Source organism: Heterodontus francisci, chromosome 39, assembly GCF_036365525.1.
Source record: "Heterodontus francisci isolate sHetFra1 chromosome 39, sHetFra1.hap1, whole genome shotgun sequence".
In the NCBI taxonomy this organism is placed as follows: Eukaryota; Metazoa; Chordata; class Chondrichthyes; order Heterodontiformes; family Heterodontidae; genus Heterodontus; species Heterodontus francisci.
Window position 1 is genome coordinate 6,704,426 of NC_090409.1, and position 13,277 is coordinate 6,717,702.

Genomic DNA, 13,277 nt, shown 5'->3' on the forward strand with positions numbered 1-13,277 from the left:
CACACCAGGAAAGAGCCAATTCAATCCAGACCTCTATTAATACCAGCTGGAGTGGTACAGATACCCACTCACACACCAGGAAAGCGCAAATTCAATCCAGACCTTTTATTAATACCAGCCGAGTGGTGCTGAGTACCACTCACTCACCAGGAAAGAGCCAATTCAATCCAGACCTCTATGAATACCAGCTGGAGTATTCTGAGTCCCACTCACACACCAGAAAGAGCCAATTCAATCCAGACCTCTATTAATACCAGCTGGAGTAGTTCTGAGTCTCACCCACACAGCAGGAAAGAGCCAATTCAATACAGACCTCTATTAATACCAGCTGGAGTCGTTCTGAGTCCCACCCACTCAGCAGGAAAGAGCCAATTCAATCCAGACCTCTATTAATACCAGCTGGAGTGGTTCTGAGTCCCACTCACACACCAGAAAGAGCCAGTTCAATCCAGTCCTCTATTAATACCAGCTGGAGTGGTACAGATCGCCACTCACACACCAGGAAAGAGCCAATTCAATCCAGTCCTCTATTAATACTAGCAAGATTGGTACTGAGTCTCAGTCACACACCAAGAAACAGCCAATTCAATCCAGATATCTATTAATAACAGCTGGAGTGGATCTGAGCCCCACTCACACACCAGGAAAGAGCCAATTCAATCCAGACCTCTATTAATACCAGCTGGAGTGGTACTGAGTCTCAGTCACACACCAGGAGAGAGCCAATTCAATAAAGACCTCTATTGATAACAGTTGGAGAGGCACTGAGCCCCACTCACAAACCAGGAAAGAGCCAATTCAATCCAGGCCTCTATTAATACCAGCTGGAGTCATACAGAGCCCCACTCATACACCAGGAAAGTGCCAATTCATTCCAGACCTCTATGAATACAAGAGGGAGTGGGACGGAGCCTGACTAACACACCAGGAAAGTTACAATTGAAACCAGGCCTCCATTAATACCAGCTGGAATGGTACTGAGTCTCACTCAAACACCAGGAAAGAGCCAATTCAATCCAGACCTCTGTTAATACCAACTGGAGTGGTACTGAGTCCCTCTCGCAGACCATGGCAGTGCCAATTGAATCCAGACCTCTATTAATACCAGCTGGAGTGGTACAGATCCCCACTCACACACCAGGAAAGGGCAATTCAATCCAGACCTCTATTAATACCAGCTGGAGTATTCTGAGTCCCACTCACACACCAGAAAGAGCCAGTTCAATCCAGACCTCTATTAATACCAGCTGGAGTGTTACAGATCCCCACTTCACACCAGGAAAGAGCCAATTCAATCCAGGCCTCTATTAATACCAGCTGGAGTCATACTGAGTCCCACTCATACACCAGGAAAGTACCAATTCATTCCAGACCTCTATGAAGACAAGATGGAGTGGGTCTGAGCCTGACTAACACACCAGGAAAGAGACAATTGAATCCACGCCGGCATTAATACCAGCTGGAGTGGTACTGACTCTCACTCAAACACCAGGAAAGAGCCAATTCAATCCAGACCTCTATTAATACCAGCTGGAGTGGTTCTGAGTCCCACTCACACACCAGAAAGAGCCAGATCAATCCAGACCTCTATTAATACCCGCTGCAGTGGTACAGATCCCCACTCACTCCCCAGGAAAGAGCCAATTCAATCCAGACCTCTATTAATACCAGCTGGAGTGGTACAGATCCCCACTCACACACCAGGAAAGAGCCAATTCAATCCAGTCCTCTATTCATACCAGCTGGAGTGGTTCTGAGTCCCACTCAAACACCAGGAAAGAGCCAATTCAATCCAGACCTCTATTATTAACAGATGGAGTTGCACTGAGTACCACTCACACACCAGAAAAGAGCCAATTCAATCCAGGCCTCTATTAATACCAGGTGCACTGGTACTGATCCCCACTCACACACCAGTAAAGTGCCAATTCAATCCAGGCCTCTGTTTCGAGCGACTGGAGTGGGACTGAGTCCCACTCACACACGAGGAAAGAGCCAATTCAATCAAGGCCTCTATTAATACAAGCTGGAGTGGGACTGAGTCCCACTCACACACCAGAAAAGAGACAATTGAAACCAGGCCTCTATCAATAACTGCTGGAGTGGTATTGAGTCCCACTCACACACAAGGAAGGAGACAATTGAAACCAGGCCTCTATTAATACCAGCTGGAGTGGTACTGAGTCCCACTCTCACATCAGGAAAGCGCAAATTCAATCCAGACCTTTTATTAATACCAGCCGAGTGGTGCTGAGTACCACTCACTCACCAGGAAAGAGCCAATTCAATCCAGACCTCTATTAATACCAGCTGGAGTATTCTGAGTCCCACTCACACACCAGAAAGATCCAGTTCAAACCAGACCTCTATTAATACCAGCTGGAGTGTTACAGATACCCACTCACACACCAGGAAAGAACCAATTCAATCCAGACCTCTATTCATACCAGCTGGAGTATTCTGAGTCCCACTCACTCACCAGAAAGAGCCAGTTCAATCCAGACCTCTATTAGTACCAGCTGGAGTGGTACAGATCCCCACTCACTCACCAGAAAGAGCCAATTCAATCCAGACCTCTATTAATACCAGCTGGAGTATTCTGAGTCCCACTCACACACCAGAAAGAGCCAATTCAATCCAGACCTCTATTAATACCAGCTGGAGTGCTACAGATCCCCACTCACACACCAGGAAAGAGCAATTCAATCCAGAGCTCTATTAATACCAGCTGGAGTACTCTGAGTCCCAATCACACACCAGAAAGAGCCAATTCAATCCAGGCCTCTATTAATACCAGCTGGAGTCATACTGAGTCCCACTCATACACCAGGAAAGTAACAATTCATTCCAGACCTCTATGAATACAAGATGGAGTGTGACTGAGCCTGACTAACACACCAGGAAAGAGACAATTGAATCCACGCCGCCATTAATACCAGCTGGAGTGGTACTGAGTCTCACTCAAACACCAGTATAGAGCCAATTCAATCCAGACCTCTATTAATACCAGCTGGAGTGGTTCTGAGTCCCACTCACACACCAGAAAGAGCCAGATCAATCCAGACCTCTATTAATACCCGCTGCAGTGGTACAGATCCCCACTCACTCCCCAGGAAAGAGCCAATTCAATCCAGACCTCTATTAATACCAGCTGGAGTGGTACAGATCCCCACTCACACACCAGGAAAGAGCCAATTCAATCCAGTCCTCTATTAATACCAGCTGGAGTGGTTCTGAGTCCACTCAAACACCAGGAAAGAGCCAATTCAATCCAGACCTCTATTATTAACAGATGGAGTTGCACTGAGTACCACTCACACACCAGAAAAGAGCCAATTCAATCCAGGCCTCTATTAATACCAGGTGCACTGGTACTGATCCCCACTCACACACCAGTAAAGTGCCAATTCAATCCAGGCCTCTGTTTCGAGCGACTGGAGTGGGACTGAGTCCCACTCACACACGAGGAAAGAGCCAATTCAATCAAGGCCTCTATTAATACAAGCTGGAGTGGGACTGAGTCCCACTCACACACCACAAAAGAGACAATTGAAACCAGGCCTCTATTAATAACTGCTGGAGTGGTACTGAGTCCCACTCACACACAAGGAAGGAGACAATTGAAACCAGGCCTCTATTAATACCAGCTGGAGTGGTACTGAGTCCCACTCTCACATCAGGAAAGCGCAAATTCAATATAGACCTTTTATTAATGCCAGCCGAGTGGTGCTGAGTACCACTCACTCACCAGGAAATAGCCAATTCAATCCAGACCTCTATTAATTCCAGCTGGAGTATTCTGAGTCCCACTCACACACCAGAAAGATCCAGTTCAATCCAGAACTCTATTAATACCAGCTGGAGTGTTACAGATACCCACTCACACACCAGGAAAGAACCAATTCAATCCAGACCTCTATTCATACCAGCTGGAGTATTCTGAGTCCCACTCACTCACCAGAAAGAGCCAGTTCAAACCAGACCTCTATTAATACCAGCTGGAGTGTTACAGATCCCCACCCACACACCAGGAAAGAACCAATTCAATCCAGACCTCTATTAGTACCAGCTGGAGTGGTACAGATCCCCACTCACACACCAGGAAAGAGCCAATTCAATCCAGACCTCTATTTATACCAGCTGGAGTGGTTCTGAGTCCCACTCACACAGCAGGAAAGAGCCAATTCAATCCAGACCTCTATTATTACCAGCTGGAGTGGTACTGAGTCCCACTCACACACCAGAAAGAGCCAGTTCAATCCAGACCTCTATTAATACCAGCTGGAGTGTTACAGATCCCCACTCACACACCAGGAAAGAACCAATTCAATCCAGACCTCTATTAATACCAGCTGCAGTATTCTGAGTCCCACTCACACACCAGAAAGAGCCAGTTCAATCCAGACCCCTATTAATACCAGCTGGAGTGTTACAGATCCCCACTCACACACCAGGAAAGAACCAATTCAATCCAGACCTCTATTAATACCAGCTGGAGTATTCTGAGTCCCACTCACTCACCAGAAAGAGCCAGTTCAATCCAGTCCTCTAATAATACCAGCTGGAGTGGTACACATCGCCACTCACACACCAGGAAAGAACCAAATCAATCCAGACCTCTATTAATACCAGCTGGAGTATTCTGAGTCCCACTCACTCACCAGAAAGAGCCAGTTCAATCCAGTCCTCTATTAATACCAGCTGGAGTGTAACAGATCCCCACTCACACACCAGGAAAGAACCAATTCAATCCAGACCTCTATTAATACCAGCTGGAGTATTCTGAGTCCCACTCACACACCAGAAAGAGCCAGTTCAATCCAGACCTCTATTAATACCAGCTGGAGTGGTTCTGAGCCCCAGTCACACACCAGGAAAGAACCAATTCAATCCAGTCCTCTATTAATACCAGCTGGAGTGTTACAGATCCCCACTCACACACCAGGAAAGAACCAATTCAATCCAGACCTCTATTAATACCAGCTGGAGTATTCTGAGTCCCACTCACTCACCAGAAAGAGCCAGTTCAATCCAGTCCTCTATTAATACCAGCTGGAGTGGTACAGATCCCCACTCACACACCAGCAAAGAACCAATTCAATCCAGACCTCTATTAATAACAGTTGGAGTATTCTGAGTCCCACTTACTCACCAGAAAGAGCCAGTTCAATCCAGACCTATATTAATACCAGCTGGAGTGTTACAGATCCCCACTCACACACCAGGAAAGAACCAATTCAATCCAGACCTCTATTAATACCAACTGGAGTATTCTGAGTCCCACTCACTCACCAGAAAGAGCCAGTTCAATCCAGTCCTCTATTAATACCAGCTGGAGTGTTACAGATCCCCACTCACACACCAGGAAAGAACCAATTCAATCCAGACCTCTATTACTACCAGCTGGAGTATTCTGAGTCCCACTCACACACCAGAAAGAGCCAGTTCAATCCAGACCTCTATTAATACCAGCTGGAGTGTTACAGATCCCCACTCACACACCAGGAAAGAACCAATTCAATCCAGACCTCTATTACTACCAGCTGGAGTATTCTGAGTCCCACTCACACACCAGAAAGAGCCAGTTCAATCCAGACCTCTATTAATACCAGCTGGAGTGTTACAGATCCCCACTCACACACCAGGAAAGAACCAATTCAATCCAGACCTCTATTACTACCAGCTGGAGTATTCTGAGTCCCACTCACACAACAGAAAGAGCCAGTTCAATCCAGAACTCTATTAAAACCAGCTGGAGTGTTACAGATCCCCACTCACACACCAGGAAAGAACCAATTCAATCCAGACCTCTATTAATACCAACTGGAGTATTCTGAGTCCCACTCACTCACCAGAATTTGCCAGTTCAATCCAGTCCTCCATTAATACCAGCTGGAGTGTTACAGATCCCCACTCACACACCAGGAAAGAACCAATTCAATCCAGACCTCTATTAATACCAGCTGGAGTATTCTGAGTCCCACTCACTCACCAGAAAGAGCCAGTTCAATCCAGTCCTCTATTAATACCAGCTGGAGTGGTACAGATCCCCACTCACACACCAGGAAAGAACCAATTCAATCCAGACCTCTATTAATACCAGCTGGAGTATTCTGAGTCCCACTCACTCACCAGAAAGAGCCAGTTCAATCCAGACCTCTATTAATACCAGCTGGAGTGGTTCTGAGCCCCAGTCACACACCAGAAAGAGCCAGTTCAATCCAGGCCTCTATTAATAACAGCTGGAGAGGTACTGAGTGTCACGCACACACCTGGAAAGAGTCAATTCCATCCAGACCTATATTAATACCAGCAGGATTGGTACTGAGCCCCACTCAGACACTAGAAAGAGCCAATACAATCCAGGCCTCTATTAATACCAGCTGGAATGGTACTGAGTCCCACTCACACACCAGAAAGAGCCAATTCAATGCAGGTCTCCATTAATAGCGGCCGGAGTGTTCCGAGCCCCACTCACGCACCAGGAATGAGACAATTCAATGCAGGCCTATATTAATTAGATTTGGAGTGGTACTTAATCCCACTCACACAGCAGAGAAGAGACAGTTCATTCCAGGACTCTTTTGACACCTGGTGTACTGGCACTGTGTCCCACTCACACACAAGGAAAGGGACAGTTCATTCCAAACATCTATAAATATCATCTGGAGTGGTATTGAGTACCACTCTCACACCAGAAAAAGCCAATTCATTCCAGGGTTCTATTAATACCTGCTGGAGTGGGACTGAGTCCCACTCACACACCAGGAAAGAGCCAATTCAATCCAGTCCTCTATTAATACCAGCTGGAGTGGTTCTGAGGCCCACTCAAACACCAGGAAAGAGCCAATTCAATCCAAACCTCTATTATTAACAGCTGGAGTGGTACAGATCCCCACTCACACACCAGGAAAGAGCCAATTCAATCCAGACCTCTATTAATACCAGCTGGAGTGGTACAGATCCCCACTCACACACCAGGAAAGCGCAAATTCAATCCAGACCTTTTATCAATACCAGCTGAGTGGTGCTGAGTACCACTCACTCACCAGGAAAGAGCCAATTCAATCCAGACCTCTATTAATACCAGCTGGAGTGGTTCTGAGTCCCACTCACACACCAGAAAGAGCCAGTTCAATCCAGTCCTCTATTAATACCAGCTGGAGTGGTACAGATCGCCACTCACACACCAGGAAAGAGCCAATTCAATCCAGTCCTCTATTAATACCAGCAAGATTGGTACTGAGTCTCAGTCACACACCAAGAAACAGCCAATTCAATCCAGATATCTATTAATAACAGCTGGAGTGGATCTGAGCCCCACTCACACACCAGGAAAGAGCCAATTCAATCCAGGCCTCTATTAATACCAGCTGGAGTCATACAGAGCCCCACTCATACACCAGGAAAGTGCCAATTCATTCCAGACCTCTATGAATACAAGAGGGAGTGGGACGGAGCCTGACTAACACACCAGGAAAGAGACAATTGAAACCAGGCCTCCATTAATACCAGCTGGAATGGAACTGAGTCTCACTCAAACACCAGGAAAGAGCCAATTCAATCAGGACCTCTGTTAATACCAACTGGAGTGGTACTGAGTCCCTCTCGCAGACCATGGAAGTGCCAATTGAATCCAGACCTCTATTAATACCAGCTGGAGTGGTACAGATCCCCACTCACACACCAGGAAAGGGCAATTCAATCCAGACCTCTATTAATACCAGCTGGAGTATTCTGAGTCCCACTCACACACCAGAAAGAGCCAGTTCAATCCAGACCTCTATTAATACCAGCTGGAGTGTTACAGATCCCCACTTCACACCAGGAAAGAGCCAATTCAATCCAGGCCTCTATTAATACCAGCTGGAGTCATACTGAGTCCCACTCATACACCAGGAAAGTACCAATTCATTCCAGACCTCTATGAAGACATGATGGAGTGGGACTGAGCCTTACTAACACACCAGGAAAGAGACAATTGAATCCACGCCGCCATTAATACCAGCTGGAGTGGTACTGAGTCTCACTCAAACACCAGGAAAGAGCCAATTCAATCCAGACCTCTATTAATACCAGCTGGAGTGGTTCTGAGTCCCACTCACACACCAGAAAGAGCCAGATCAATCCAGACCTCTATTAATACCCGCTGCAGTGGTACAGATCCCCACTCACTCCCCAGGAAAGAGCCAATTCAATCCAGACCTCTATTAATACCAGCTGGAGTGGTACAGATCCCCACTCACACACCAGGAAAGAGCCAATTCAATCCAGTCCTCTATTCATACCAGCTGGAGTGGTTCTGAGTCCCACTCAAACACCAGGAAAGAGCCAATTCAATCCAGACCTCTATTATTAACAGATGGAGTTGCACTGAGTACCACTCACACACCAGAAAAGAGCCAATTCAATCCAGGCCTCTATTAATACCAGGTGCACTGGTACTGATCCCCACTCACACACCAGTAAAGTGCCAATTCAATCCAGGCCTCTGTTTCGCGCGACTGGAGTGGGACTGAGTCCCACTCACACACGAGGAAAGAGCCAATTCAATCAAGGCCTCTATTAATACAAGCTGGAGTGGGACTGAGTCCCACTCACACACAAGGAAGGAGACAATTGAAACCAGGCCTCTATTAATACCAGCTGGAGTGGTACTGAGTCCCACTCTCACATCAGGAAAGCGCAAATTCAATCCAGACCTTTTATTAATACCAGCCGAGTGGTGCTGAGTACCACTCACTCACCAGGAAAGAACCAATTCAATCCAGACCTCTATTAATACCAGCTGGAGTATTCTGAGTCCCACTCACACACCAGAAAGATCCAGTTCAATCCAGACCTCTATTAATACCAGCTGGAGTGTTACAGATACCCACTCGCACACCAGGAAAGAACCAATTCAATCCAGACCTCTATTCATACCAGCTGGAGTATTCTGAGTCCCACTCACTCACCAGAAAGAGCCAGTTCAATCCAGACCTCTATTAATACCAGCTGCAGTGTTACAGATCCCCACCCACACACCAGGAAACAACCAATTCAATCCAGACCTCTATTAGTACCAGCTGGAGTGGTACAGATCCCCACTCACACACCAGGAAAGAGCCAATTCAATCCAGACCTCTATTAATACCAGCTGGAGTGGTTCTGAGTCCCACTCACACACCAGAAAGAGCCAGTTCAATCCAGACCTCTATTAATACCAGCTGGAGTGTTACAGATCCCCACTCACACACCAGGAAAGAACCTATTCAATCCAGACCTCTATTAATACCAGCTGGAGTGGTTCTGAGCCCCAGTCACACACCAGAAAGAGCCAATTCAATCCAGGCCTCTATTAATACAAGCTGGAGTGGGACTGACTCCCACTCACACACCAGAAAAGAGGCAATTGAAACCAGGCCTCTATTAATAACTGTTGGAGTGGAACTGAGGTCCACTCACACACAAGGAAGGAGACAATTGAAACCAGGCCTCTATTAATACCAGCTGGAGTGGTAATGAGTCCCACTCACATTCCGGGAGAGACGCAATTCAATCCAGGCCTCTATTAACACCAGCTGGAGTGATACTGAGTCCCACTCTCACACCAGGAAAGCGCAAATTCAATCCAGACCTTTTATTAATACCAGCCGAGTGGTGCTGAGTACCACTCACTCACCAGGAAAGAACCAATTCAATCCAGACCTCTATTAATACCAGCTGGAGTCTTCCAGATCCCCACTCATACACCAGGAAAGGGCCAATTCAATCCAGACCTCTATTAATACTAGCTGGAGTATTCTGAGTCCCACTCACACACCAGAAGGAGCAAATTCAATCCAGACCTCTATTAATACCAGCTGGAGTGTTACAGATCCCCACTCACACACCAGGAAAGAGCCAATTCAATCCAGACCTCTATTAATACCAGCTGGAGTGGTACAGATCCCCACTCACACACCAGGAAAGAGCCAATTCAATCCAGACCTCTATTATTACCAGCTGGAGTGGTTCTGAGTCCCACTCACACACCAGGAAAGAGCCAATTCAATCCAGGCCTCTATTGATACCAGCAAGATTGGTACTGAGTCTCAGTCACACACCAAGAAACAGCCAATTCAATCCAGATATCTATTAATAACAGCTGGAGTGGTTCTGAGCCCCACTCAGACAACAGGAAAGAGCCAATTCAATAAAGACCTCTATTAATACCAGCTGGAGAGGCACTGAGCCCCACTCACACACCAGGAAAGAGCCAATTCATTCCAGACCTCTATGAATACAAGATGGAGTCGGTCTGATCCTGACTAACACACCAGGAAAGAGACAATTGAAACCAGGCCTCTAGTAATACCAGCTGGAGTGGTACTGAGTCTCACTCAAACACCAGGAATGAGACAATTCAATCCAGACATCTATTAATACCAGCTGGAGTGGTACAGATCCCCACTCACACACCAGGAAAGAGCCAATTCAATCCAGACCTCTTTTAATACCAGCTGGAGTGGTACTGAGTCTCAGTCACACACCAGGAGAGAGCCAATTCAATAAAGACCTCTATTAGTACCAGCTGGAGTCATACAGAGCCCCACACATGCACCAGGAAAGTGCCAATTCATTCCAGACCTTTATGAATACAAGAGGGAGTGGGACTGAGCCTGACTAACACACCAGGAAAGAGACAATTGAAACCAGGCCTCCATTCATTCCAGCTGGAATGGTACTGAGTCTCACTCAAACACCAGGAAAGAGACAATTGAATCCACGCCGGCATTAATACCAGCTGGAGTGGTTCTGAGTCCCACTCATACACCAGAAAGAGCCAGTTCAATCCAGACCTCAATTAATACCAGCTGGAGTGGTACAGATCCCCACTCACACACCAGGAAAGAGCAATTCAATCCAGACCTCTATTAATACCAGCTGGAGTATTCTGAGTCCCACTCACACACCAGAAAGAGCCAATTCAATCCAGACCTCTATTAATACCAGCTGGAGTGCTACAGATCCCCACTCACACACCAGGAAAGAGCAATTCAATCCAGAGCTCTATTAATACCAGCTGGAGTATTCTGAGTCCCAATCACACACCAGAAAGAGCCAATTCAATCCAGGCCTCTATTAATACCAGCTGGAGTCATACTGAGTCCCACTCATACACCAGGAAAGTAACAATTCATTCCAGACCTCTATGAATACAAGATGGAGTGTGACTGAGCCTGACTAACACACCAGGAAAGAGACAATTGAATCCACGCCGCCATTAATACCAGCTGGAGTGGTTCTGAGTCCCACTCATACACCAGAAAGAGCCAGTTCAATCCAGACCTCTATTAATACCCGCTGGAGTGGTACAGATCCCCACTCACACACCAGGAAAGAGCCAATTCAATCCTGACCTCTATTAATACCAGCTGGAGTGGTACAGATCCCCACTCACACACCAGGAAAGAGCCAATTCAATCCAGTCCTCTATTAATACCAGCTGGAGTGGTTCTGAGTCCCACTCAAACACCAGGAAAGAGCCAATTCAATCCAGGCCTCTATTCATACCAGGTGCACTGGTACTGATCCCCACTCACACACCAGTAAAGTGCCAATTCAATCCAGGCCTCTGTTTCGAGCGACTGGAGTGGGACTGAGTCCCACTCACACACGAGGAAAGAGCCAATTCAATCAAGGCCTCTATTAATACAAGCTGGAGTGGGACTGAGTCCCACTCACACACCAGAAAAGAGACAATTGAAACCAGGCCTCTATTAATAACTGCTGGAGTGATACTGACTCCCACTCACACACAAGGAAGGAAACAATTGAAACCAGGCCTCTATTAATACCAGCTGGAGTGGTACTGAGTCCCACTCTCACATCAGGAAAGCGCAAATTCAATCCAGACCTTTTATTAATGCCAGCCGAGTGGTGCTGAGTACCACTCACTCACCAGAAAGAGCCAGTTCAATCCAGACCTCTATTAATACCAGCTGGAGTGTTACAGATCCCCACTCACACACCAGGAAAGAACCAATTCAATCCAGACCTCTATTAATACCAGCTGGAGTATTCTGAGTCCCACTCACTCACCAGAAAGAGCCAGTTCAATCCAGACCTCTATTAATACCAGCTGGAGTGTTACAGATCCCCACCCACACACCAGGAATGAACCAATTCAATCCAGACCTCTATTAATACCAGCTGGAGTGGTATAGATCCCCACTCACACACCAGGAAAGAGCCAATTCAATCCAGACCTCTATTAATACCAGCTGGCGTGGTTCTGAGTCCCACTCACACAGCAGGAAAGAGCCAATTCAATCCAGACCTCTATTATTACCAGCTGGAGTGGTTCTGAGTCCCACTCACTCACCAGAAAGAGCCAGTTCAATCCAGTCCTCTATTAATACCAGCTGGAGTGGTACAGATCCCCACTCACACACCAGGAAAGAGCCAATTCAATCCAGGCCTCTATTAATACCAGCAAGATTGGTACTGAGTCTCAGTCACACACCAGGAAACAGCCAATTCAATCCAGATATCTATTAATAACAGCTGGTGTGGTTCTGAGCCCCATTCACACACCAGGAAACAGCCAAGTCAATCCAGACCTCTATTAATACCAGCTGGAGTGGGACTGGGTCCCACTCACACACCAGAAAGAGCTAGTTCAATCCAGGCCTCTATTAATAACAGCTGGAGAGGTACTGAGTGTCACGCACACACCAGGAAAGAGTCAATTCCATCCAGACCTATATTAATACCAGCAGGATTGGTACTGAGACCCACTCAGACACCAGAAAGAGCCAATACAATCCAGGCCTCTATTAATACCAGCTGGAATGGTACTGAGTCCCACCCACACACCAGAAAGAGCCAATTCAATGCAGGTCTCCATTAATAGCGGCCGGAGTGTTCCGAGCCCAACTCACGCACCAGGAAAGAGACAATTCAATGCAGGCCTATATTAATTAGATTTGGAGTGGTACTTAATCCCACTCACACAGCAGAGAAGAGACAGTTCATTCCAGGACTCTTTTGACACCTGGTGTACTGGCACTGTGTCCCACTCACACACCAGGAAAGGGACAGTTCATTCCAAACATCTATAAATATCATCTGGAGTGGTGTTGAGTACCACTCTCACACCAGAAAAAGCCAATTCATTCCAGGGTTCTATTAATACCTGCTGGAGTGGGACTGAGTCCCACTCACACACCAGGAAAGATCCAATTCAATCCAGGCCTCTATTAATACCAGCTGGAGTGGAATTAATTCGCACTCACACACCATGAAAAGCC